At 38.0% G+C, this 26,437-nt stretch overlaps 1 protein-coding gene across 3 annotated transcripts in view; it reads right to left on the bottom strand.

Annotated features, from left to right (window-relative positions):
- NIPBL (NIPBL cohesin loading factor) overlaps positions 1-24,553 on the bottom strand; it is a 196,341-nt gene extending 171,788 nt beyond the window's left edge. Inside the window, exon 1 of one of the 3 annotated variants that reach the window (XM_010373383.2) lies at positions 24,139-24,553. The gene's annotated coding sequence lies outside the window, so the exon portion shown is untranslated. The remainder of the gene's footprint in view (positions 1-24,138) is intronic. The other 2 variants (XM_010373400.2, XM_030927192.1) reach the window with 2 other exon arrangements.
- Between the last annotated feature and the right edge of the window lie 1,884 nt (positions 24,554-26,437).

The raw sequence follows: 26,437 nt of genomic DNA, 5'->3' as shown, positions 1-26,437 counted from the left end.
TGTGGTGGCACATGCCTGTAATCCCTGCTATTTGGGAGGCTGAAGCAGGACAATTGCTTGAACCCAGGAGTTAGAGGTTGCAGTGAGCCAAGATTGTACCATTGCACTCCAGCTTGGGCAACAAGAGCAAATCTCCGACTCAAAAAAAAACAAAAAAACAAAAAAACAAAAGGACTCAGAACAACCATGCAACCCAGCAATCCCACTGCTGAATATACACCCAAAGGAATATAAATCATTCTACCATAAAGACACATGGATGTGTATGTTCACTACAGCACTATTCACAATAGCAAAGACATGGAATCAACCTAGATGCCCACCAACAGTAGACTGAATAAAGAAAATATGGTACACATACACCATGGAATACTATGTGGCCATAAAAAAAGAATGAAACCATGTCCTTTGCAGCAACATGGAGGCAGCTGGAGGCCATTATCTTAAGCAAATACAGGAACAAAAATATCAAATACTGCATGTTATCTCTTGTAAGTGGAGCTAAACACAGAGTACAGATGGACACAAAGAAGGAAACAAGAGACACCAAAACCTATTTGAGTGTGGGAGAGGGGTGCAGATCAAAAACCACCTGTCAGGTACTATGCTTATTACCTGGGTCACAAAATAATCTTTACAACAAACCCCCTGTGACTCGCAATTTACCCTTATAACAAACCTGCACATGTACCCCCTGGAATCTAAAATAAAGACTGGGGAAGAAAAGGAGTGGAGGTAGAAAAGGGAACAATAAATTCTGCCTAAAAGAGACAAGGAAGGCATCAAAGAAAAGATGGAATTACGCTGGAACTTGAAGAATGAACAGAAACTTACTAGGCTCCCTGCCAAGTGGTATTCCAAGGCAAAGGAAAAAAAAAAAAAAATCATGCAATGTAAATGAAATTGGTATGGATTCCCTCCAGAAGACTTACAGGTAAAGCTAATGAATCAGCCTCTCACAACTTCATTTCTTTATTTAAAAAACAACAACAACAACAACAAAAACCGAGCATATGCTGGCTGGGTGCTGTGCTTGGTACTAGAATTGGAATTAAAGAAATAAACATACTAAGTCCCTGACCTCAAGGAGGTCAGGAGTCTAACTAAACTCAAGGAGAGCACACATTCATTCTTTTTTTTTTTTTTTTTTGAGACGGAGTCTCGCTCTGTCACCCAGGCTGGAGTGCAGTGGCCGGATCTCAGCTCACCGCAAGCTCCGCCTCCCGGGTTTACACCATTCTCCTGCCTCAGCCTCCCGAGTAGCTGGGACTACAGGCGCCAGCCACCTCGCCCGGCTAGCTTTTAGTATTTTTTTTTTTTAGTAGAGATGGGGGTTTCACCGTGTTAGCCAGGATGGTCTCGAACTCCTGACCTCGTGATCCACCCGTCTCGGCCTCCCAAAGTGCTGGGATTACAGGCTTGAGCCACCGCGCCCGGCCCACACATTCATTCTAATTATGCTGACTTTGAATTGCTGTGGGACTTCCTTCTCTCATCCCTTGAGCAAGTCACATTCTTTGTAAGCATCAGTTTCCTAATTTGTAAAGTGGAGATAATATTATAGCTAGACAGTCCCCCTTGGTAACCTGAGGGGATTGGCTCCAGGATCTCTGCAGATACGAAATTCATGGATGCTAAAGTCTCTAATTTAAAATGGTGTAGCATTTGCATATAAAATGCACATCTTCCTGTATACTTTACATCATCAATAGAATACTTATAATACCAAATACAATGTAAATGCTAGTTTTTATACTGCACTTTAAAATTTTTTGTATTGTTTTTATATTGGTTTCTTTTCCTGAATATTTTCAATCTGTGTTTGGTTGAATCTGCAAATGTATGACTCCCAAATATGAAGGGCTGATTATACCTTAAGAACTGTAGTGAAGATTAAATAATGCCAAATAGTCAAAATAGTGAGCTCATGATAAATATTGGCCATCATTGCTATTAATATAATCATCATCATCATCACTAAGAATAAGGCAATTAAAGGCTTTAGTGAAGATTTTTTCTATTTTCTAAATCATAAGGAAGGAACAGAAAAGACTTTTCTGTTTAACTCCTTCTAGATTCTATAAACAAACTGTAAGAAGTGATAATTTGATTATCGACTCAGGCATTAAGTACCCCTAGTCTGTCATAAAGTCCAAGAACAGTATACTGAAAACAACACCTGATTCATCAGCAGGCAAATCTCTATATAACACAGGACTGATTTTTGAGTACTAGCAGGTTTTTAACTCTGTGTATATACACGTACTTAAGAAGCAATAGTCACCAACTCAAGCAGAAAAGCTTCAATAATTCACTTTGGGGCTAAAATACAAAAGAGGCAAGCATGTCTCCTAACACCAAATTTAGAAAGCAATCCTTTGGAATCAGTCAGTTATTTTAAACCTATTTAAAACTTCACTTTTGAAAGGGCACAACAGCCAAAGTTCTGAATGCTTCAAGCTGAATTTCCTTTTACAAAATCCTACTGCTCACCAGGTCAACAAACCAAACTCAATACAACAGTCTGCACCGAATATGAGATTCCCAAAGAAAGGTATAAAATAAAGACAGCAAATGACATAAAAATTCCACAGAGATGCAATTAAAGATATAATACATATTAATTTTTAAGTACATAAGACAATCACATTACACTTTTTTTTAACGCAGGCAAGACTTAATGCAAAACACAAGTCTTCAACATAGAGAAAACTTAAGAGTTACTAAGTTTTCTTCAACATTGACCCATCCGTCTCTTTAAACTGTAACTTTTTGTCCTAAAACTATTTAAGGGGTTCTCCCATGACTGTCTCTTTCAGTGAATCTATTTGCTTCTGAACCCAAAACCAGATTTCATGAGTTTCAAGACTCCATTTCCCAAAGTGAGAATCAAAGACATTTTGGAAATCACAATTGGGAAATACAGCAGCATTACATCAAAAGGCAAATGTTTTGTTTGATTTCCCAAAGAAAAGACTTGAGAGTTTTCTGAAATAAAATCAAAATCCAGTTTTAAAATTCTGCTTTAAATCTTATTTAATACAATTTAAAAATCCAAGGAATATTATTTATTATATAATCCACCTAGGAATAAGTTCAAATGTAGTGGACAAGCAATATAGTACACCAATTAAAAGTTCACGACTAAATTAAAAAGAAAAGTTTAAGACTAAGTTTTAGAATCAGAAAAACAGGCCAGGTGTGGTGGCTCACGCCTGTACCCAGCACTTTGGGAGGCTGAGGTGTGCGGATCACCTGAGGTCAAGAGTTTGAGACCAGCCTGACCAACATGGAGAAACTCCATCTCTGCTAAAAATACAAAACTGGCTGGGCGTGATGGCGCATGTCTGTAATCCCAGCTATTCGGGAGGCTGAGGCAGGAGAATCACTTGAACCTGGGAGGCAGAGGTTGCGGTGAGCAGAGATCGCGCCATTGAACTCCAGCCTGGGCAACAAGAGCGAAACTTCATCTCAAAAAAAAAAAAAAAAAAAAAAAAAATCAGAAAAACATAGGTTTGATTTCTTCTTCCTCTTGTTTCAAGCTGTGTAAGCTTAGGCAAATTATTTAACTTCCTAAGCCTCAATTGTCTCAAAAATATCTATCTCATGGGTTTCTTCAAGAGTATTAAATATGATGATGAATAAGACATAAGGCATTTGACGAATTTTTTTTTAAAGGCAGGATTACACTACCCTTCTCGATATCTATTTTAATACTTAAAGGTCAGTGATAGGAACAATATTAATGATAATAGAGGATACAACTTATTAAACAAGCATACTTTCAACACTTCATTTATTTATCCTTATTGATCAACAAAATACAAAAGCTAGCTAGATTTTTACTCTTTATTTCTCTAACTCCTAGTAAGTTTGGGCATCTTTTTATATGTGTATTTGACATTTTAGGTTTGATTCTGACATTAAAAAACTCAGAAGCTGGAACTTGAGGAATAATACTGTAATCTGTTATCATTTTTTCTCTCTTGTTCCTAATCAATAAATTTATTTAAATCATTATATTATCTGTATTAACAAAATTCAAATTATTAATCTTACTTTATTTTGTTTCTTCCCCCCCGCTTTTTTTTTTTTTTTCCCTGTATGACTCAAGCTTTCCAGATGCACTACTGAAAATCACTTACTGACTAGTGGAGTAAAGGCTTCAGAAATTACTGACCAGTAGAATTTATTTTGCATCCCTATATACACATTGTTAGCAGGCATTTATTTATTTCTGCAACAAATACTAAAGATGCCGCACTACAGGTAAATTTATTGCTTTAACTACTGAACCACAGTCCTCAAATTTTTAATCCTATGCTACAGCCAGAGCACTAAATGAAAATGTTGACATCGTTTTTAGTGGACATAGTTTTTCTTCTGAGTTGTCTAATCTTACTTTTCATATGTGCACAACTTTGTTTAAGTCACAAAAATAGCAGGGATGAGCAAATAATAAATTGCTTTCTTATAACACTGTTGACATGTATTGTTTGGAAAACTGGAGGAGGGTATGATGAACCAAACTGAAGAACATAAAACTGTCCCTAGAAAGAAGAGCATGAGTTAGAATTAATAAGTTCAGCAAGGTTGCAGGATACAAGATTAATGTGTAAAAATCAACTGTACTTCCATACCCTAGCAGTGAACAATCTGGAAAATAAAATTAAGAAAGCAATTCCAGGCCAGGCGCGGTGGCTCACGCTTGTGATCCCAGCACTTTGGGAGGCGGAGGAGGTGGATCACGAAGTCAGGAGTTCAAGACCAGCCTGGCCAACATAGTGAAACCCCATCTCTACTTAAAAAAAACAAAAAATTAGCCAGGTGTGCTGGTGTATGCCTGTAATCCCAGCTACTCGGGAGGCTAAGGCAGGAGAATCACTTGAACCTGGGAGGTGGAGGTTGCAGTGAGCCAAGATCGTGCCATTGCACTGCAGTCCAGGCGACAGTGCAAGACTCTGTCTCAAAAAAAAAGGAAAAGAAAAAAAAGGCAATTCCATTTACAAAAGCATTAAAAAGAATACAATGCATACGAACAAATTTAACAAAAGAAATGCAATATTTTTACATTTAAATCTATAAAACACTGGCCAGGTGTGGTGGGTCAAGCCTGTAATCCCAGCACTTTGGGAGGCTAAGGCAGGAGGATCACTTGAGGCCAGGAGTTCGAGACCAGCCTGGCCAAAATGGTGAAACCCTGCCTCTACTAAAAATACCAAAATTAGCCAGGCATGGTGGTACAGGACTGTAATCCCAGCTACTCAAAGGCTGAGGAACAATAGTCGCTTGAACCAGGGAGGCAGAGGTTACAGTGAGCCAAGATCATGCCACTGCTCTCCAGCTTGAGCCATAGAGTGAGTCTGTCTCAAAACAAACAAACAAATAAAACACTAAAGGACATTAGGGCATTAAAAAAATGGAATGTTTTCCCATGCTCTTGGATTGTTAAGACTTAATATTATTGTAAAGGCAATACTCCCCAAACTCATCTATAGATTTAATACAACCCCTATCAAAATTGCAGCTGCTTATTTTGCAGAAAATGACAAACATCCTAAACTTCATATGAAAATGAGAGATCCAGAATAGTCAAAACAATCTTGAAAAAGAACAAAGTTGGAGAACTCACACATCCCACTTTCAAACCTTACTACAAAGCCACAGTAATCAAGACAGTATAGTACTGGCATAAGGATAGACATATGGACTGATAGAATAAAATTGAGAGCCAAAAATAAACTCTTAAATTTACATTCAACTGATTTTTGAAAGGGATGCCAAGACCATTCAATGGGAAAGGATAGTCTTTTCAACAAACAGTAATGGACAATTGGATAGACACATGCATAATAATGAAGCTGGATCCCTACCTCATACCTTACGCAAAAAATTGACTCAAAATGGATCAGAGTATTACATGTAAGCGCTAAAAGTAAACATAGGTGTAACTTTTCCTGTCCTTGGATTAGGCGATGGTTTCTTATGACACCCAAAGCATAAAAAACCAAAGGAAAACAACAGAGATCTTTAAACTTAAAAATGTATGTGCTTTGAAGGACACTATCAAGAAAGTGAAAAGACAATCCACAGAATGGGAGCAAATATTTGCAAACCACATATCTGATAAGGAACTTGTATCTAGAATATGTCTAACAACTTACAATTCAACAATAAAAAGGCAGATAACCCAGTTTAAAAATGGGCAAAAGATTTGGATGAATGTTGCTCCAAAGAAGATACATAAATGACCAATAAGCACATAAAAGGGTGTTTAATATCATCAGTCATTAGGAAAATGCAAATCAAAGCCACACAGAGATACCACTTCACACCCCTATAAGACCAATACAATCAGACAGACAATAACAAGTGTTGGCGAGGATGTAAAGACAGTCTAACCTTCATACATTGCTACTACAAATGTAAAATCATGCGCCTCTTTGGAAAACAGTCTGACAGCTCCTCAGAGTTTAAACATAGTTACCATATGACCTAAAAATTTTACTCCTATGTACCTACTTGGGAGAAGTAAAAACATATTCTTACAGAAACTTTCAAATGAATGTTTATAACAGCATTATTCATAATAGCCAAAAGTTGAAAACAATCCATGCATCCATCAAGTGTCAAAGCAAAATTAAAATGTGGTATATCCATACAATGGAATATATTCAGTCCTAAAAAGAAATGAAGTACTGATACATGCTGCAATATAGATGAGCAAGTAAAAGAAGGCAGACACAAAAGGGCACATTATTTGATTCCACTTATACGAATACAGAAATCCATAGCAACAGAAGGTAAATTAATGTTTGCCAAGCACTGACTGGAGACAACAGGGTGTGACCACTAATGGAAACGTTTTTTGGGGGGTGATGAAAATGCTGTGAAACTAGAAAGTAATGATGAATGCATAACTTTGTGAATATACTAAAAATCTCTCAGTTTTACACTTTAAAAGGGTGAATTTTAGTTTATAAGAGTGTGAGGTATTTTTCAAACCTCTTCAAACCAGTCCAGAAGAGCTACACCAGTTATCAGCAAACACTTGCTACAAGCCTGTTGCAGATAAGACACCAAGCACCACAGGCGGACTGTGTCCTCTAAGAGTTCATAATCTGATTGAGAAGACAAATAAGGTGAAAATAAAACAAACTTTAGCTTGATATACAGTAAGAAAATGTGACAAGTTAACATATAATTCCTGTAACTCCTACACACAGTGTACTGCTAGAAGAGGAAAAGATCATGTGAACTGGGGCAGGAGAAAAGGTGGAAAGAATTTTAAGCTTGAAAATAATCCACAGGATAGAGATATGCCACCTCCCCCCAGTGGGGGGAAAAAAAACATAAGATCATGATAGAAAGAAAGTATGATTTGGATAGATGGACAAAAAAGGAGGTAAATGTTTTGATTAAAAGGTGCAAGGCAGGAAAATACAAAACAAGTTATCAAAACAGAGTTATCAAAGTGCATACGATATACTTGTATATATGAATGTATTATATGTACACATATATTTTTATATACATGTATTTTTCAATGCACATACATGACAGTATAGTACAATACCATTGAAGACATAATTAACTTTAGATATTAGACAAAAGTTAAACTTCTCGTATAAGTACAGTTATTTTTTGGGATACTTCACTTTATCTGGGGTATATAGCTAAGTTGTATTAGTAAGGAATACTTATATTTCAATATCAGATGAACTTGAGCTAATTTGATTACTTTTTCTTTGCTTCTTATCAAATACCTTCCTTCCTAATAATATATTAGAAATGTTACAAATTAGCAGATTTTCATTTGGAAATATATTTGAGAAGGATATATTTTCCATCAAATCAGTAGAAAGGCAGCTATGAACTAATAAAGAAGAAATATTTGCTGAGGACTTAGTATAAACATACAGTCATGGTTTATATTTTTAAGTAGTGTATTTCTAACATATAGAAGATTAAATATGACTTTTGAGCAAACTTTTAAAATATAAGACACCTTTTGGAACAGATAGGTCAGTCAGTTCACAATTTCTCATTTTACTTGAAGTACTGCTGCTAGGTTGTACTGAATTTTTTCTACCAAATTCATTTATACTATCTCCTACCCTAACTTCTTTCCTCAATTCTACGTCCTCTCTAGTATTCAGCAACTCCTCCCCCATTCTTCAGAACTAAACACATCTCACCATTCTATCATCTTTAAAAAAAAAAAAATCTAATTCACTAACTCTGCTCACATGATTCCTTGCTCCTTTATGCCTCACAGATGATGTTTTTATAGAATACAAAAAAGAGAGGGATCTTTTAGGTAGCCATGTAAAATTCAGGAGGGAGACTCAAAAGAAAGTCCACATCAAATATCTAATACTCATTGCTGAGTACATCGCAGTTATTCAATTAATTCTTACTGAATGACTGAGAAGTCTAATGGAACACAGTTAAAAGAGAAACTTAAAAACTTATCTTTCATCTCCAAAAAAGGATTAAAGTTTGAAAAAAAATACTTAGGTGATTTTGATATGCTACCTCTTAAGCCAAAAAACAAAATGAAGTACATTTGTTTAAGTATACTTAGAACCTTGGAAAGTACTAATTTTCATTTTGGCAGTATGTCACCTGGTCAGTTATTTTGGATACATCAGTTTGACTGCTTTATAACTGTTCCTGCATATAACAATTCTGAAAAGCTACTGCCATTTTAAGAATTATTTTAAAAGCAGCCCTTTAATTATATTTGTAAAGACAATCCCCTCATGAACAAAGTAACACAGTTCTCACTACAAGATTTCATTATAGTATATGTATGGATTTAGTATAAAACTAACTGAAGGGGCAGTCTTCAGATGAGGTTGGATAAACAAATACACCAGAAAGGCCCTAAGAGAGCTTTGCACAATAGAAAATAGTTATTAAAGAACATTCATTATGTTATTCTAAGCTCACAATAATATAGTCAATATACTGGAAAACAAGGCCTTAAAAAGAAATAGTATTATCTTCTAGTACTTTAATCAAGTAAGATTATAATCCACTATGCTACTTTTAACCCTGATTTAACACTGGAGAGATCTTCTAGGTCAGCTGTAAAAGTCATTTCCAAATAACCATTAGTATAATTTGACCAAGCCACTAAATTTTTCAATATCCATTCCTTCTAAAATGTGAAAGGTGATACAGGCTTTGGTAGACTATATTTTTACTCACAGGCAGCCAAAATTGAATTAACTTATATTCTACTCTCATATGCCCATAATTATGAAATTATTGGGAATCAAGGATATATCTCTGACTGTTTTCATTCTCTCTTACCCAATCTACCTACACAGAATCACTAAACTATAACCAGACTAACTCCTTAGTATTTGTTATGGGTTTCCTTCGCTACACTCTCCCTACCTTAATTGAGGACCTCAACTCCTACTGGCCTCCTGAGCCTCCCTTTTCCTGACTACTATCCAAAAATTCTTTTACATATGCATAAAACATACTCCATTACTGAATAACTTCCTGGTTTCTTGTCTTTAAAATAAAACACAGAATTCTTAGTAAGGCATATCCATTCCTTCATAATCTGTAGCCTGCCCCCTCTCTGTAGTTTCAAACCTTTTTGGCATGCCCCTTTTCCAGCCTATGTTCTAATAATCTAAGCCATCATCAGTTTCCAAAAATCAAATTGTTGGCCCAGATTCTCCAGTATGACTAACAGCCTTCAAAACTTAGTTTGCATACCTACTAACCATCACATCTAGGAGGGCTCCTGACTTACTGCCTCACTACACTAGTCTAAATTAGGTGACCACCCCTACCACCAGTGCTCCAACTGCACCTTGTTTATCTTGATCATAGCACTTAGATATTGTAACATAATCTCTGTTTACCTGTCTATAAACCATATAAAATGGGTGGGCTGAAGTCTTTTATTTCATCATCTGCAATGCCTAATAGCTCCAGAGAAAACACATAGGAATCACGCAGTGTTCGATGAACAAGAGAATGAGTATGAGATCATGACCATGTTCACATCACACTGGGTATTTCATATTTCAAATATTAAGACTAAGTAATGGGTCTTAACTAGACACTGACTTTTCTTTTCACTACGTGCCAATCTACAATATCCTTACCACTTTATTTCTGCAGAAAGCACTTTCTTGCTTTGTTCTGACTAGTCCATGAAATCTCAAAAGCTGAGAACCTCTTCAGTTTACAGTTGAAGACATGGACTTGGCTTAAGAATTGGCCTAAACGTCACTTGGCTAATAGCAGTTTAGATCCCATGCTAATTTTACTATATAATACCTCGAAATGATATACACAGTTTGAAAAGTCACAATTGTTTATTCATCAAGAGGTTAAAAAATATAGTAAAGGGACCACAAGCACAATAGTGGGAAAAGGGAGCACTTAAATGACTTAATTATATTCATAGGAAGTGTGTATTCTATATGAAAAATACAATGAATCTACTGAATTAAGATGTGAATGAAAATAAAGATTATAGCAGAATAAAAGCAGTTTTGGAAATATATATTAAGGGCCATAAAAATATTCAAATCTTTTGGCCCAACTTCCACTTACAGCATTACTTCCACTTAAGAGATTCTACTCTAAGCGAATGAAGCCCCTACAGGGGGAAAATCCTGTACATATAAAGATGTTCACTGACTCATTATTTATATTTAAAAAAAAAAGCAAAAGCAAAAAATACGCAAGAATAGAATGACTAAATTATAGCTCATCCACTGACAAAATACTGGGCAACATTTTAAAGAATTACAAACACGGCTGGGCGCGGTTGCTCAAGCCTGTAATCCTAGCACTTTGGGAGGCCGAGACGGGCGGATCACGAGGTCAGGAGATCGAGACCATCCTGGCTAACACAGTGAAACCCCGTCTCTACTGAAAAAACACAAAAAACTAGCCGGGCGAGGTGGCGGGCGCCTGTAGTCCCAGCTACTCGGGAGGCTGAGGCAGGAGAATGGCGTAAACCCGGGAGGCGGAGATTGCAGTGAGCTGAGATCCGGCCACTGCACTCTAGCCTGGGCGACAGAGCGAGACTCCGTCTCAAAAAAAAAAAAAAAAAAAAAAAAAAAAAAGAATTACAAAACACTATATAGAAAATCAGGAAAATCTTTATGATCCAGTGTTAAAAGAGGAATAAATTTATAGCATGAATAAGTGTATTTAACCATAATTACATTCATTATACATATTTTTATGTAAAAACTTAATAGGAAACTTAGTAGGAAAAACATAAAATTTGATACTTTTCCCATTTCCCAAATAGCATGCAGTTCGTTTTTTCACATTGGTTCTACAATTGAAAAAAAATTAAGAGAAGTCTTCAACTTTGAAGCTCTTGAAAACTTTTAAGTTCTAAATTCCACAGTTTAAGCTTAACATATCAGAAAACTATACGTAGTTTCGGCTTCCAAGAAAACTAAAGGAATGGATTGTTACTGGATTATAAAATTTTTATGAGACACACTAAAACTGTGGTGTTTATCTTCCAGTTTAAAATATCAGAATCATAAGAACCATATGATAATCAGAGTAGATGGCAATGTGGCTCAACAGCTAGGTAACTAATTATTAGAGATTCACATACTCAACTTCATCCTGGGACAGTTACAAGCTTATTGCAAATTACATGTGATTTTAAAGTCTAGTTTTTAGACACCCGCATATGAACACTGAGGACAGTGCAGTGGCACCCTGACACATACTAAGAAACACGAGTAACTGGAAAGATTGAAGAACTGTAAGAAAAACCTCTTTCCCAACAACACCTCCCAGTTCTTAATATGAGTATCTGGATTACGCAGATCACTTCAGCCCCAAGCCTACAATTGCTTCTTTAGCAGTGAACATGGGCGTCTAGAAATAGAGCCAGAGTGGAAATAAGAGTAGAAAGAACTCAAAACACTTTTGTATATAGATCTTTCTCTTATTCAACTAAACAAACCTTATTGTCTAGATAAAAATAGTTAACTAAATTACACCAATTCTTCGCTGTCAATGTTGTCCACCATTTCTGGGTTTCATGTTTTCTTTCCTCTATAAAACTTGCTCAGTATTTAGCAAGTCTCACCCATCTTCTGTCACTCTAATTAGTCCTATATCCCCAAATTGAAATATATTCAAATTCATTTATTCAACAATCGTTTGAGTGCTTACTATGTGCAAGCCACCAAAGGGATCCAATGACTACCAAACTGGGTCTCCCTTCAGTCTTTGTAAACTGCCTTTAGATTGATTCTATTCATTCCAAAATATGGTACCTGGCACTAGAGCAAAATATAGCACATAGTTTCTTTAGTTATAAACTCTAGATATAACGAAGAAATGCTTGCTTTGTTTTTCAAAGCAGCGTTACATTTTTAAATGTCCTTTACAAAAGATGCGCTCAGGATTATTTAAACTAATAATTTCAAGCAGACCCTTTGGCTCAAACTGTGGGCTGGAGGGGTAATTTCTTATTTTAAGGAAGAAATATCATAAGGTTATACAAAACCATGAACATTAATTTCCAAACTCAGAAACAAGTAATACTGTTACAACATATCTAACTCCTGTCATTAAAATATGTGCATGCCTAGCACCTGAATGCTATCATATCCCACAGCATTTCTTTAGTTTTCTGTTGTTTGAAATAAAAGTGAAAATGTTATTTAAGTAAGCTCGTTTCCACAGTATAGGAAAGTAAATTCAAAAGCCTTTCCTTTAACTTTCCTTATACATTCCCATTTTCTCCTCTACCTTGCTCCAAAACACATAAACACAAAGTCTTGAAATAAATATACATCTCCATGAAATGCAGTATTCTAAAAGCAAGAATGGAAAGATAAAAAAATGAGTTCAAGTCTTCCAGCTGATAAACTGGGCTGTAAGTCAAAAGCCCTAAATTTTAGACATAACAGAACAGTCACATTTAGGCTATATAGTGTCACTGTTACTAAAGATTACACCTTAATTTTAAATACCAGAGCCCAAGCAGAGAAGCAAAAAGTATCCAATAGTAAATACATATTACTTTCACAATTACCTCTAAATCTTTCTTAAAATACTAGAAGTTATTAAATCTGACAAAACTGTATGTTCAGGCCCACTCACAGAATCAAAACATTGGGGGAGGGGTAGATTCAAGGGATATTCAGGGAAGTGTTACAAATGTCAGAACTGGGTGAACAACTGAACTGGAAGTATGGTAAAGAAGTGTCAAGGATTATCCCGCATTTCTACTTTAGGCAAATGAGTTGATAGTGAAAACATTAACCTACTTCATGTATTTTTTAAGAATAGTTTTCTTTCTCTGGGTGACAGGTCAGAGTAAGGAAGAATTAAGGAATGAGTTCAGACTTACATACTTTGGAATTTCTGTTATTTGTGGGACATCAGGAGGCACCTGGTAGACAGCTGAATCTGGCTCAGAAGAGAAATACATTCTGAGATAGATTTGTGAGTCGTCATTATACAGGTAGCATGTAACAAATCATGTGAATAAATAAGATCAACAGGAAGGGAGAACAGAAATAAGTTTGAAGCACTTCCTGGAGAATACAAATATTTAAAGGGGTAGATAGAGGACAAAGACCTAGCAAAAGACTTAGCAAATGGGAGGTCAAAGACATAAGGAAACAAGAAGAGAATATCCCAGAGATTAAGCTGTTTCAAAAAGGAAGGGGTTGGGGGAAAGGTGGTCGAATAAAATGTCCAGAAAACGATTCTTTTCTCATTATCTGTCCCCAAGTTTCATAGAAGAGCACTGCTTTTCTAACTTTAATCATTGGAAGAGAGGCTGTGACTGTTACTCACTATAATCTATGCCCTATTTTTAGTACAAACTTACAAACACTAAACCTAAAGCAAACGTAAACTCAAGTTTTTGGTGTTATTGCACCATCTCTCATTTTTTATTCTAGTTTCTACGTGCTATATGTTCAAAATGCAAGATGCTACCTATTTTAATTATGATGAAAAAGAGAGTAGGTCTGTTTCACCTGCCGGGTAGAGCATTAAACAGCATTTACCAATATAAATAAATGCCATATAATGATGTCAATTAGACTAGATTTGGGGGTGAGGGGTAAAAACAGGCAAGTAAAATTTGGGAGGCGAGGGGTAAAAATGAGCAACTAAAATGTTCAATAAGGCAGCTGCCAAAATCTGAGAGAAATATCTACAACTGTTCAAAGTACTACTTTTTGATAATACTCTTTCATAAGGGCATCACCAAAGTTAACAATTTTACACTTCAGTCATTGACAAACTACCGATACATAGAACATGAATGAATCTCAGAAGATTTCTGCTAAATTAAAAAAAAGACATAAAGGGCTATATATAATTCCATTTTTATGTTCTAGAAAAGGAAAAACTATAGAGACAGAAACCAGATCTAGTTGCCTTGGGCTGCAGTAGGGGCAGGAAACTGATTACAAAGGGACACATGGGAACTTCTGGGGGTAACGGAAATACTTTGATTGTGGTGGTGGTGTTAAGACTGTGTATGTTTGTCAAAACTCATTAAACTGTACACCCAAAAGACTGAGTTTTACTGTATAAATTATACCTCAACACACCTGACATATTAAAAAAAAATTTCAGTCATCAGATCAGTATTTTAACTGAATAGCATTTTTCTCCCCAATGACCTCTGAACGTTTTATTGGCCTCCTGCTCCCCAAAGGGTACTCTGCTTCTGCTGGCTTAATGTCTCAGAACTCTGTTGTCCACTATCCAGTGGGTGGTGGTCTTTTGGATAGTTTGCATCAAGTTGCTGCTGTACAGGGCATCACCAAGATTGAAGTCCTTGCCTTCTTCAAGCAGGCAGTGGTAGGTGGCACTCTCAGCCTCCAGCTTGATCTCAGTGTTCAGCAGGGCCTCGTACTCCTGGGTCTGGTGCTGCTCCTCTGCCTGGGTCTGTGCCAGCCCTGACTCCAGGTGCAGCAGGATTCTGTTGAGCTGCTCTATCTGCAGGGCATAGCAGGTCTCCACCTCCCTCAGGCTGTTCTCCAGAAGCTGGCCTTCAGATTTCTCATCGAATCCAGGTGGATCTCCAATGACTGGACCATATGTCTCAGCTCCATGAGTGTCATCTCAGCAGCTCCGACCTCCGCGGGCTGAGTGGTGACCACTGTGGTGCTCTTCTCAATCTGCTGAGACCAGTACTTGTCTAGCTCCTCTTGGTTCTTCTGAGCTAGCTCGTCATTTTGGGCCTGGATGTCTGCCATGATCTTGGCGAGGTCCTGAGATTTGGGGGCATCTACCTTCATGGTCAACCTAGAGCTGGCAAGCTGGGCTTGTAGGCCTTTTACTTCCTCTTCGTGGTTCTCCTCCATGAAGAGCAGCTGCTCCCTGAGAGCCTCGATGTCTGTCTCCAGCTACGGCCAAGTGACACTGGTGTCATCAATGACCTTGCAGAGCCCATGGATGTCGTTCTCTATAGACTGGCACATGGCCAGCTCTGTCTCATACTTGACTCTAAAGCAAGATGGGCATTGTCAATCTGCAGAACAATGCAGGCATTGTCCACAGTATTTGTAAAGATCCGAGCCCTCAGATCCTCGATGGTCTTGAAATAATGGGCCCCAGTCTCTGACCTGGGGTCCCTTCTTATCCAGGTGCTCCCAGATGTTGCTTTCCAGCCTCTGGTTCTTCGTCTCCAGGCTCCTTCCTCACTTTGTCCAGGTAGGAGGCCAGGTTCAGGCTTAGGAGGGTCTCCTTGTTCTGGATGCTTCCCATTCCTGCCAGACTCCGGGCCATCCACTTGGCCAGGCCCCTGGACCCCAAGCTGCTGCGGAAGCTGGTGGAGCAGGACACGGAGATCCGGGAACCAGAGCCCCTGGCACCTGCATAGACGCTGGCTGCACTGCTGACCAGTCAGGCGCCATAGTTGGGTGGCTGGACGGAGCCCAGGAACCGGTAGTTGATGGAGAAGGTGGAGCAAGTGGTGAAGCTCATGCTGTCCAGGGAGGAGAGCGAGAGGACAGGACTCAGGCTTTGCTGACCCTGAATAGCATTTTTTACGTGCTGTAACGTATTTCTCATTAGTTAACTTATCTGATTATATATAATACTTAAATTGGCAAAACAAAAACTAAAATAAATCCAAAGACTAAAACAAAAAAGTATTTAGATACTTCACCTCTTGCAATACTCCAGTATCTTACTGGATACTGAACTGAACAAATCAGTTCAAAAAATCAGAACAGAACAGAACAAAAAACACTTCCCGTACTTCACGATCCTCACTAACAGTTTAAAAAGGAATGCTGCTTTAAATTTTTCTTCATGTTTATAAAGTTATGTATGTATTGTTAGGGATATATGTAAATAAAATATTCCTACCCCCAAAGCAAGAAGCCCTCAAGGACACAGCTCTACCTAAGAAAATTATATTTTGAAATTAAGAGAAATATACTTGCCATTCACTAATCTTAGATTTAAAAACATACCTTTAAGAAACACCATATGGCTCAATTCTAACTAAACAACAAATATATATTGAATACCTAAAACAGGAGCACCACTGTGATGATGTTATAGACATACAGATGAAGATAATACAAAATCTCTTTGCTTTCACAGAGCTGATGGTTTAGTATGGCTGACAAATATAGGAACAAATTATTTTATCAAGAGATACAAGTAAAAAACTGTACAAATGCTATGAAACGGAATGATCAGGGAAACTTTTGCAAAGGCAGTGCTTTTTCTCCTTAGAAAAAATTTCTGGTCCTTGAGCTGAAATTCTGAAAAGTAATATATGTCTATAGAAGAAAAGTGGGAACAATACACAAATAGATATTTTCATGGCTAATGTCAATGCTTTTCTACCAGCAATCTATTTTGAACTTATGCAGATCTCAGAATTTGAGGCCTCTGAAACTGCTCTGGGTTTCATCAGAGAAAGTAACACATTACAAGACCATCCACATTAACAACAAATACCTATATTAGCCACAGTATGTAAAAATTTGCTTTGGGGGAGATGAAATGGACATTGATAGTTAAAGGAAGAGATACATAGGAAAAGGGAAAGAGAAAACAGTAAAAAGATTAGTAGAGTTAAATAAAAGCGTATGTCACGTGTGTCTTTCAGGATAACTTGAAGGTAAGCTTATGGAATAAATATTAGTTTCCGAATTCTTTTCTTAAAGGGGAAAGAATCAGTAGTTTTCAGGTCATGACATTTCAACTTTCAATCTTAGAGCTTTCTGAGGTATAAGCAGAATCCTAGGAAGACATTTTTTTCATGTACATCAATTTTAAAGAATAGTATTAATAATAAATAAATAAATAATAAATGATGTTATGCCCAACTTAACACCATGTAAAATTTCAACTTGGTCATTACCATAAAAAACACGAAATTACATAGCGCATACACTCAAATGATCAACGTCTTTAGCTGGAAACTGGCAACTCACAATCTGATTCAAATAAAGACAACTAAAGGCAGGTTTTAAAATACTGAAAGGGCTGACAAGTAGCAGTGTTGAGAAAACTCTGTAATGTACTTCCTTGCTAGGATTAAAGGACATTTTTGCTTTACAAATACCAAATTAAATATCATAAATATCAATCATAAAGACTAACATTTTAAAAGTAAATTATAGTCAGAATTTAATAATTTATTAGTGTTTTAGACATTGTTAGTTTTAATGTATCTAGAATAGTATTTTTCAATAATGCTTATATAAAAATAACTATGCATTTCATCTGCATAAGTGACCCAAATACGTTAATTCTAACAAAAGGAAATCCAGCATTTTAAAATTATGTCACAGTTTCTGAATTTCTCAGGATAAAAGTACATATATAATTATTTGAATAAATTAATATTGCTAATTTCTGAAAAAGTTTTTCTTTTCTGTCAAACAAAAAAATACGTACAAAAGAGAACTCTAAAGGAATTTGGTATATCCATGTTAAGAGATATGTTACACATGTAAGATGGCAAAGCAATTTACCTACATGAATTATTTCAAAAATTTAATGCATTCTTGGGAATTTTTTTAATGCTTAACATTATTACTAAAAGTAACAAGAGTCACAATAAAATCATAAAAATACAGTTAATGTATAAATTAGCATGACTGATCATTTTTTAAAATTTCAGTATTGTTATAGACTGAGAATAGCTTTTGCCAAATTTTCTAAAGCTACCTATTCCACAGATGCCTACATTTAATATATTCCGCAGTACATGTATTTAAAAATCAATATCCTATTTATATGCATATTTGAATAAACAAACATTTTGTGTACCATACATAAAGTAACAAGGTGGTTAAAAAAAAAAAAGACTATAATCAAATAATGAATCAGCTATAACTGACCAAAACATTTTAGAATTACTCTTGTAAGCCCCACAAGAAAAACAGTGTCACTAACTTCATAACCAAGACTACCCTTTCACCAAAAAATTGTGTTATAAATTTTGAAGAGCCAGGGTGGTAGAATGTAAAGAACAGAGGTTTTAGAATTAGATATATTTTAGCTGGAATCCTACTTCTAACACTTGCTAGATTTGCTACCCTGAACAAGTTTCTTAAACATGACGAACCTCAATTTCCTCTGTAAAAAGAGAACAGTATCACTCACTTCACTGAGTAGTTGGGTGGTTCAAATCATGATACACAGTATCGTTGTTAAGGCTTACGGGTAAAGTACAAACTCTGAAATCCTTTCTCCACTTTCTTGAACTTATTAGTTGTGTGACCTCGGGCTAGTCACGTAATCATTCCATATCTCAGTTTTCTCATACAACTAACTTCAACTTCACATTCAACTTTTCAATACCTTGAGGAACTGAAAACTTTTTCCCTGGCACAGTTTCTGGCACATGGAAACATTCAATAATATTACGTATTACAAACATAAAGCACTCAGCATAGAGCCAGACACACAAAAAAAACCCTTACTAAATCTTAGTTTCCTAAACTAAGTTTCAAGTGATGCTGTACAGTATCTAAAACTCAAATTCACTCCAGAAAATAAAGATTTGTCATAAAGATGAAAAAAAGACTATTTCAAATGCGTTAAAGGTATTCACAAAAGGAATTCCTATAAGGTTGTATGTAATGGCAACAGTTCTGAAATAAGTGCACAAACTCCCAAGTTGAAGACTAACGATCAACATTCTCTGGCTATAAAAATACTGAAACTTTACAAAATGATCAGTCATACTAATTTATAGATTCAGCTACTATTCTACAATTGGTCATATACATTTCTATGAATGAAATGACTCTCTAAAGCTGAATTTTGTCTTTCTAACAACAGATGCTTTGACAAACAACTTCAACTCAATATAAAATACTTAAACTAAAAGCTTCACAGATTGCTTAACAAAAATTGTTTTAAATATAAGATGGTAAAGAGTTACTGATTTTTAAAAGTATTATATATACAGAATATATAGCCTGAATTCTATTTCAGCTTCTTTGCCTGAAGTACACAATTTTCTTGACTAAATGACTGGCAAGTATCAAATCAACCAACACCCAAAGGATAATATTAAAATTTCACTGAAACTAGATACATAGAATCCTGAATCCATAAGAACAAATGTAAATCAGACTGATCATTTACTAATTGTAGGACCATGGGCAGTTTTCTAAACCTTTCCAGCCTCAGTTTCCTCATCTGTAAATTGTAGATAATTATTGTTTCTACTTTTGGGCTTATTAAAAGATTAAATGAGATATTATGGGGACAGACTTAACTCCTGGCAAATAGTAAGTCCTCAAAATCTTATGTGACAAAATCTTAGCTGGCAATGCTACATCAAGAAATGATCTCTCCTAATGATATAACTCTGGGAATAGAAAAAAAATATGCCTTAAAACATAATGCAATTTGACAAAACTCAATTCAATAAAATTGACTCCAGATTTACACCAAAAAAAAAAAAAAAAATTACACACAACTATCTAAAATTACTTTTATTAATTTATTTGGGCGAAATATTCTAAGCCCAAATTATTCTAAGCCCAATAAGAATTATACTTATTCTAAGTATAAAATACTCTTTAAAATTACAATGATGGCCTTAAGAGACATGGAGTTTAACATTCTTTTTACATCAACCAGAAACACTAAAATCCCACTCTATTTTCATACCAGGAAAATACAACCAAGAAACAGGTATCATCTCTCTAAAAGAAGAGGAAAATGCACTTTGAACTTAGACAATTGAAAAAGTCACAAATGGTATCAGTGTCAGCACTGAGCAATACCTAGCTTCAAGCCCAGAGCTCACACATTTCTTAAAGCAACATAATCTAAGAAAACACTAGTGTCAGGGAATCCCTTATTATCCCGCTGACTTACTACATGAATCTACACAGATCATATAGTCTATTAAGTGTCAAGTATTTCATCATTAAACGGAAATCATGCTGGTCACTTCTCTCACAGGGATATCAGACTATTTTTAAATGAACTCAGGTCATCTTGAAAAAGGACTAGTTTTAAAATACAAAGAATTATTATAAATGACAACTGCTGAAAAAAGAAAAAACTGTGCCTAAAAAGTCCATCTTAAAATAATTTTTAAAGGCTATATAAGACCATAAATTACCACCAAACCTAACCTAGTATGCTTAGGATATTAAAATAAGCATGTTCAACTGAACAGTTAATTGTCAGGCTTCTATAAAGATTCCTAGTCAGTTATTTCCTATTCATTTTTACGGCAAGCAAATGTGATAAACAGAATTAAAGTTACATTTCTCTAAAAGGAATTACTGTTTACCTCAGACTCCCTAATCACTTCACATAAAACTGAAATCTTAATTTAAAATTTTAGAATTTCTTCCAAATTATGCTTTTCCTAATAAGCACCAGAAAGGAGGATTAAATGAAATTAAATAAAACTCAAACTCCTGGTTTTTATTTACTCTTATATTATTAATTGCTACATCTTATTTTGAGAAAGTAAAAATACCACAATGGGGTATATCAAACATGTAACACAGATATGTTCAAATATTTCTATGACAGTTGATGATGGACTGGTACCAAAAAATTAAATATGCAAATAGTTGAAGAAGCCTTAGAAAATACATTTTTCATGGGGTAGTCTGGGTGCAAGCAAAGAAAATTTTGTATTGGTATAGCTTTGCTCATATTTTTGAAATTTAATAATGATTACTATGAAGAACCAAGTTTACTGCCATAGTAAAAAACTTTCACTTTTCATCCCTAAAAAGAATTCCAAGTAGACAGTTTTTCTTTTTTCAAGTAATGTGTAACTTTTGCTTAAAAGCAGAAAATATTATAATGATCTCTACAACAGGTTCAAAAATGTTCTCAAATAACTTCAGTAAACAAGTTGTTGAATGACTTTAAAAAGGAAGCATCCTATATACACTTCTCAAACACGGAAAATTATCTATTTAATGTTCAACTGTGATTTACTTTCATTATTTACTTGAAATCTCTTTTCAAGTAACAAAAGTTATTGACAACTCTTCAGAGTCAAGAGAAACAATAAGCGACATTGTTGAAATTTTCTTTAGGTGTATTAGAAAATATTTCTCCAAATAATATAATTAGGATTATAAGGTTACTGGAACACTTCTGATTTTTCCTTTCACCGAATTTTAATTTTTTTTTTTAATGGAAATAGATGATTAGCCACTGGTGAATATTCCAACCAACAGAGGGGAAGCAGAACAGACTACACTCTCTAAGGAAACAAACTATTCTCTCCAACTAGGTTATCAGAGATTTAAAGTTCAAGTTTAAATTTTACAATTTGAATTTTACACAATGTTTTCTCCTTTAAAAATGACATATTTAATTGGTTTGGACCAAACAAAACATTTTTTTAAATTTAAAGAAACGTTTACGCTATCATAATGAAAGCTATCACACAACCTATGTTACTCACAAATTACTAAATATGTAGAACTGGGAAAATAAGTTGGGAAGAACTAATTCACTATAACTTAATTCCAAAGTCTCAAGAAAAAAAAGAATCAATCACATAAACCCATCTCTAACACACTTATTCAAACATCTGCATAAGACAACCTCCAAAAATAAGTTGCTTCAGTTCATGAAAACTAAGCAAGCAGAACTCCTCTTTCCATTATCTTTAGTAAAAATATGTTTATCCCTTGATATACATCTTAGTATTTTAATTAAATAAAAGTTGTAGAGACAATCACAGGAATATATGAGGGCCTTTTAAACATTTATAATGAAGCCCTTACCACCCCCATTCCCAAAAAAGCAAGCCCTCTGCTTTCTTAAGATGTGAAGTGTTCCTCCCGTCTGCTTTCCCTCCCTGGCATGCCCCCCACTCGTACACCCCCCACCCGCAGTAGGCCTGAGGCCCCGTAGCAAACAGTGTCTAACAGGAGCAGGCAGCACAAAGACAGGAATGGGAGATTAGTGGGAGGGAGGGAGGCCGGGATTGGGGCTCAGCAGGAGCTTCAGGCTTTTTAAAATTCAAACTGCTCCCTGACCAATACAAATCACGGACACGCTACTGACTACTACACGGATTTATAGCATTAAAAACATGCCTAGTACGTGACAGCTATATTAACTTCATTCTTTTAAACATTTATCCGTACGTTTCCTGGAAATGTGAAACAATTTATTGTAAGCAGGACACTAAACTCAAAAATAACCTCCACAAAATAACTTATTCTACAGTGACAATAATTTAATGACACAAAAAATTTGAACCAATGTAACATACACTAGTAAAACAAGGGATTTCGCCAAGCAGGGCTGCTTCATTTTAACCAATGAAAGTTTTCCTTCAGCGAATATGAAACAAAGTATCAAAACGTGTAACCCAGGTACATTTTTCTAGCAATTTGCCTGATTGAGGAATTTTAAACTGGTGTTTCCCCCTTATACCAACCTACATTACGAATGCCTCCATAAACAAGCTCGAAACACTTAACTGACTCATGAACTAGAACTTGTCAAGTTAGAACTGATATTTTTCTCCAGCATTTACAGACACATTTGACCTATTAAAATGACACCTCTCTCATTACACAGTCAAACATCATGGCACAAACAGCCAATGACAATCCTGGGACCTCAAGAAGAACTGCCCTGACATGAAAGGATGGCACCTTCTACAATTTTTTAACCTCCCAAGGATTTTAAGTATAACTTAATTTCTTCTTTTTTTGAAAAAGAAAAGAAAATTGGTTTTACCCGTATCTCAGTACAATTCTCAGAACACTTAAAATTTTTTATCTTTGTATGCTCCTACACTTTTTGGTCAGGAAGTACCTGAGGTTTTTATGTATAGTCGTTTAAAACTGCCCTTACATAACGCATACAAATAGAAAGTGGCAGAGTAAACCTGTCAAGTACTTTATACTTGTCTTTGAATAAAAAGTCCATGTGTGACAACACACTGTCAAACAACAAGATAAAAGCTCTTGAGGAGGGGGAGATGTGCAGTGTCTACCACGGTATGGTTTTCTGTATTAAATATTCATGTATACGATTTAATTCTTTAAAAAAGAAAATGAGTCTTTATGAACTTTCCAACGTCCAAACAAGTTTTAGAAAGAGAAAGAATTACCACTGGATCCGCGTCTGAGTATTTACGTTTGTCCCACTAACTGAAACTACTTCCTCCCTTCATGGGGTCACAGGGGGAAGAAGGGGGGTTGTTTGTTTCACTGGGACGTTCCCCACTCCCGGACCGGGAAAGTTGTAAATATGGGGACGATCAGGGCACATTTGCTGTTAGTTGTATTGTTTCCGCCTGCTCACTAGCTACGGCTCCTCTCCCGGGCGAGGCCTGTCACCGACCAGCAGTCGCTCCGCTCAGCCCGGAGCTCTCCTAATCCCCGAGCTCAAGTAGATTCCGCTGGCCCGCGGCCTGCACTCTCCGCCGGGCCTACGCCTCCCCGGCCGCCCGGCAGGAGCCCAGTCCCCGCCACCGGAGCCGGCCGGGAGAGGGTACAAAACCACCGCCACCCAAGGCGGCTGCCACCAGAGAGGAGCGAACTCTAGACTCGCCTGTGGAAGAGACCTGGGGCCGCTAAGGAAACGGCGGGGAGGGGAGCGAGGAGGAGAGACGCTGAGGACCTGGCGCCGCCGCCGCCGCCGAAATAAAGAGCAGGAATTTACCTGGGCGAATCGGCGTCTGAATCCAAGGGGAGGCCGAGGCCGCTGTGGCGAGAGACTATAATCCGGGCCGGGAGGGGGGGTGGCTACGGCTCCTCTTCCGTCTCCTCAGTGCGGGGAACATGTAGAGCCGGGGGGAGACCAGCCGAGAAGACAAATCGTTGCTTCTTCTTCCTCCTCCTCCTCCTTCTCCCACATAGAAACACTCACAAACACCCGACCAGGGGCCCGAGCTACCGGGGGGGCATCGCCGCGGGCCCGGGAACCAATCCTCCTGTCGGCGGGGGCGTCCCTCCCTGCGGCTTGGTGGTGTCGGGTGAGTCGGTACCGACGGAGGGAGGGGGGGGAGGGCGGGGGGAAGGAGCCCTGTGTGTGTCTCTCTCTCGTTCCGTCTCTCCCTCTCAGAACAAAATGCCGACCGGAAGTGCAGCTGCAGGAATGACTCCCTCCGCCGGCGCCAAACACTAACAACCACCCCCTCTTCCCCACTCCACTTCCGCCACCGCCGCCGCCGCCGCCGCCGCCGCCGCCTCTTGGGCTCGCGTCTTCGGCCGCGCAGCGCCTCGCCGCACCCGGGCCCAGCCGGGGCCAGCAGCCGGGCGGCGGCAGCTCTCCTCTACGCCCTTACCCTCAGGGCGGCTGTGGATGCTGCCAGTATTGTCGATGCTTCAGAGCGACGTTTTCCCTGCGACACAGGCGGGCCGGCTCTCCTCTGTCTTTATTTTCCTGGAGGCCGACGGGAGCGGGGCCCGAGTTCGGTGGTGGTCGTGAGCGTGGGAGGCACTGAAGCCCAGACGGGCTCGCAGGTCGCCGACGGCGGCCGCTGGAGGCCGCGCTGGCTGTCCCAGGTCGTCGTTAGCTTTAGGGAGCCGATCTCCGGGCGGCCCCACAGAGGACGCCAGCGATTCGACGGTGATGATGCCCGTTTTAAATGGTGTCCCTGCAGCTGGGTGGATGGATGGATCGTACACCTTTCCTTTTAGGAGCCGGGACCTTACGCCCTACTGCGTATTGTTTCTGCGGAGTAAGAACGCAACCCTTGGAGGTGAAGACGACTCTCGGCTGGATTGAATTGGAATCGTGTTTGTGATGCGTTTATTTCTGGAAATAGGCGATCTCCGCTGCTCTTGCTTTTTGTCAGCAGAGGTTTGGGTTCTTCTCTAACCGTCGGAATAAAGGCCTGTAGGCGACGCTGCGCTAGCGAGAAGGTGGCCCGCGGCAGCCCTGGCGCCCCCCTCTAGGTGTGGGTGGAGCCGACCGCGCGGGGAGAACTGCCGGCTACGACTCAGCCACCGGCGACTGCGGGCGACCCGCGGGCCTGCGGCCGGCTAATTTCAAACATCGTTTTCCTCTTTAGGTTTGGAACACTGAGGCGCTGGACAAGGCTGGAATACAAAATGTGATTATACGTACAGTACTATGCTTGTTGTAGTTTTTAAATTGTAAAACAAGAAGTAACTCCATCGTTCCACAGTTCTCTATTAAGTTTGTGTAAATTAAAAGGGGGCTATTTTCGGTAAAAAGTGCAGTAGGTAAGCGGATTTTTATTCAACCGGGACGAAATTCTTGTTATGAATTGTGTTGTGTATTTGTGTGTGTACCAGTGCGCTAAAGTAAGTAGGAAAGCTTGCTTAGATTATTCCTTTTGTCTGGGGCGGTGGGGGGGCCAAGATCCTGTCACTCCTTTTCTTTAGGCCCTGCGAATGGCTTCACTTCTTGAGGGGAGTGAGCCAAATCCTTGATCGCGGCTGAAGTCCCCGCGCGCCTTTGGGGGTGGGGGCGGGCCTGCCCTGGCATCCTTGCGAGTAGGACTCTGCCCTCGTCGTTCCCTCTGCCAGGCTCTTCCCTGAGCGTCCATAGGGCTTGCTCCTTCACCTTCAGGATTTTGCTCACGTGTCACTTGGTGCTTCCGCCGCCACTTTTAAACTGAGCCCTAGCCCCGTTCTCATTTTATCCTTTGGACAGTCTACATATCCATACTTGTTTATCTTCTCTCTCCTTCCTCAGGGGAATGTAAGCTCTAAGAGGACAAGAGGTTGTGTTTTTCTGCACTGGTGTTACGGCCAGCGCCTAGAATGCCACACTAGATGCGTAGTATGTGGTTAATGAATGAATGACGATTATAAGGGCCTTGACACTCCCCCATTTCTGTCTTTAATATGTACTTATATGCTACGGAGAGCTTTTTAAAATATTTTTTTAAAGTTTATTACAGAATTCTATAAAAAGACATTGCTTCTAAACATTGGAAAGCCCTCTACAACACCAGAAACCCACAAACGCGGGATAAAATTTGTTTTAG

The sequence above is a fragment of the Rhinopithecus roxellana genome, chromosome 3, assembly GCF_007565055.1.
Source record: "Rhinopithecus roxellana isolate Shanxi Qingling chromosome 3, ASM756505v1, whole genome shotgun sequence".
Classification (NCBI taxonomy): domain Eukaryota; kingdom Metazoa; phylum Chordata; class Mammalia; order Primates; family Cercopithecidae; genus Rhinopithecus; species Rhinopithecus roxellana.
The sequence above is the reverse complement of the archived record's forward strand: the minus strand, read 5'-3'. Positions and strand labels throughout refer to the sequence as shown.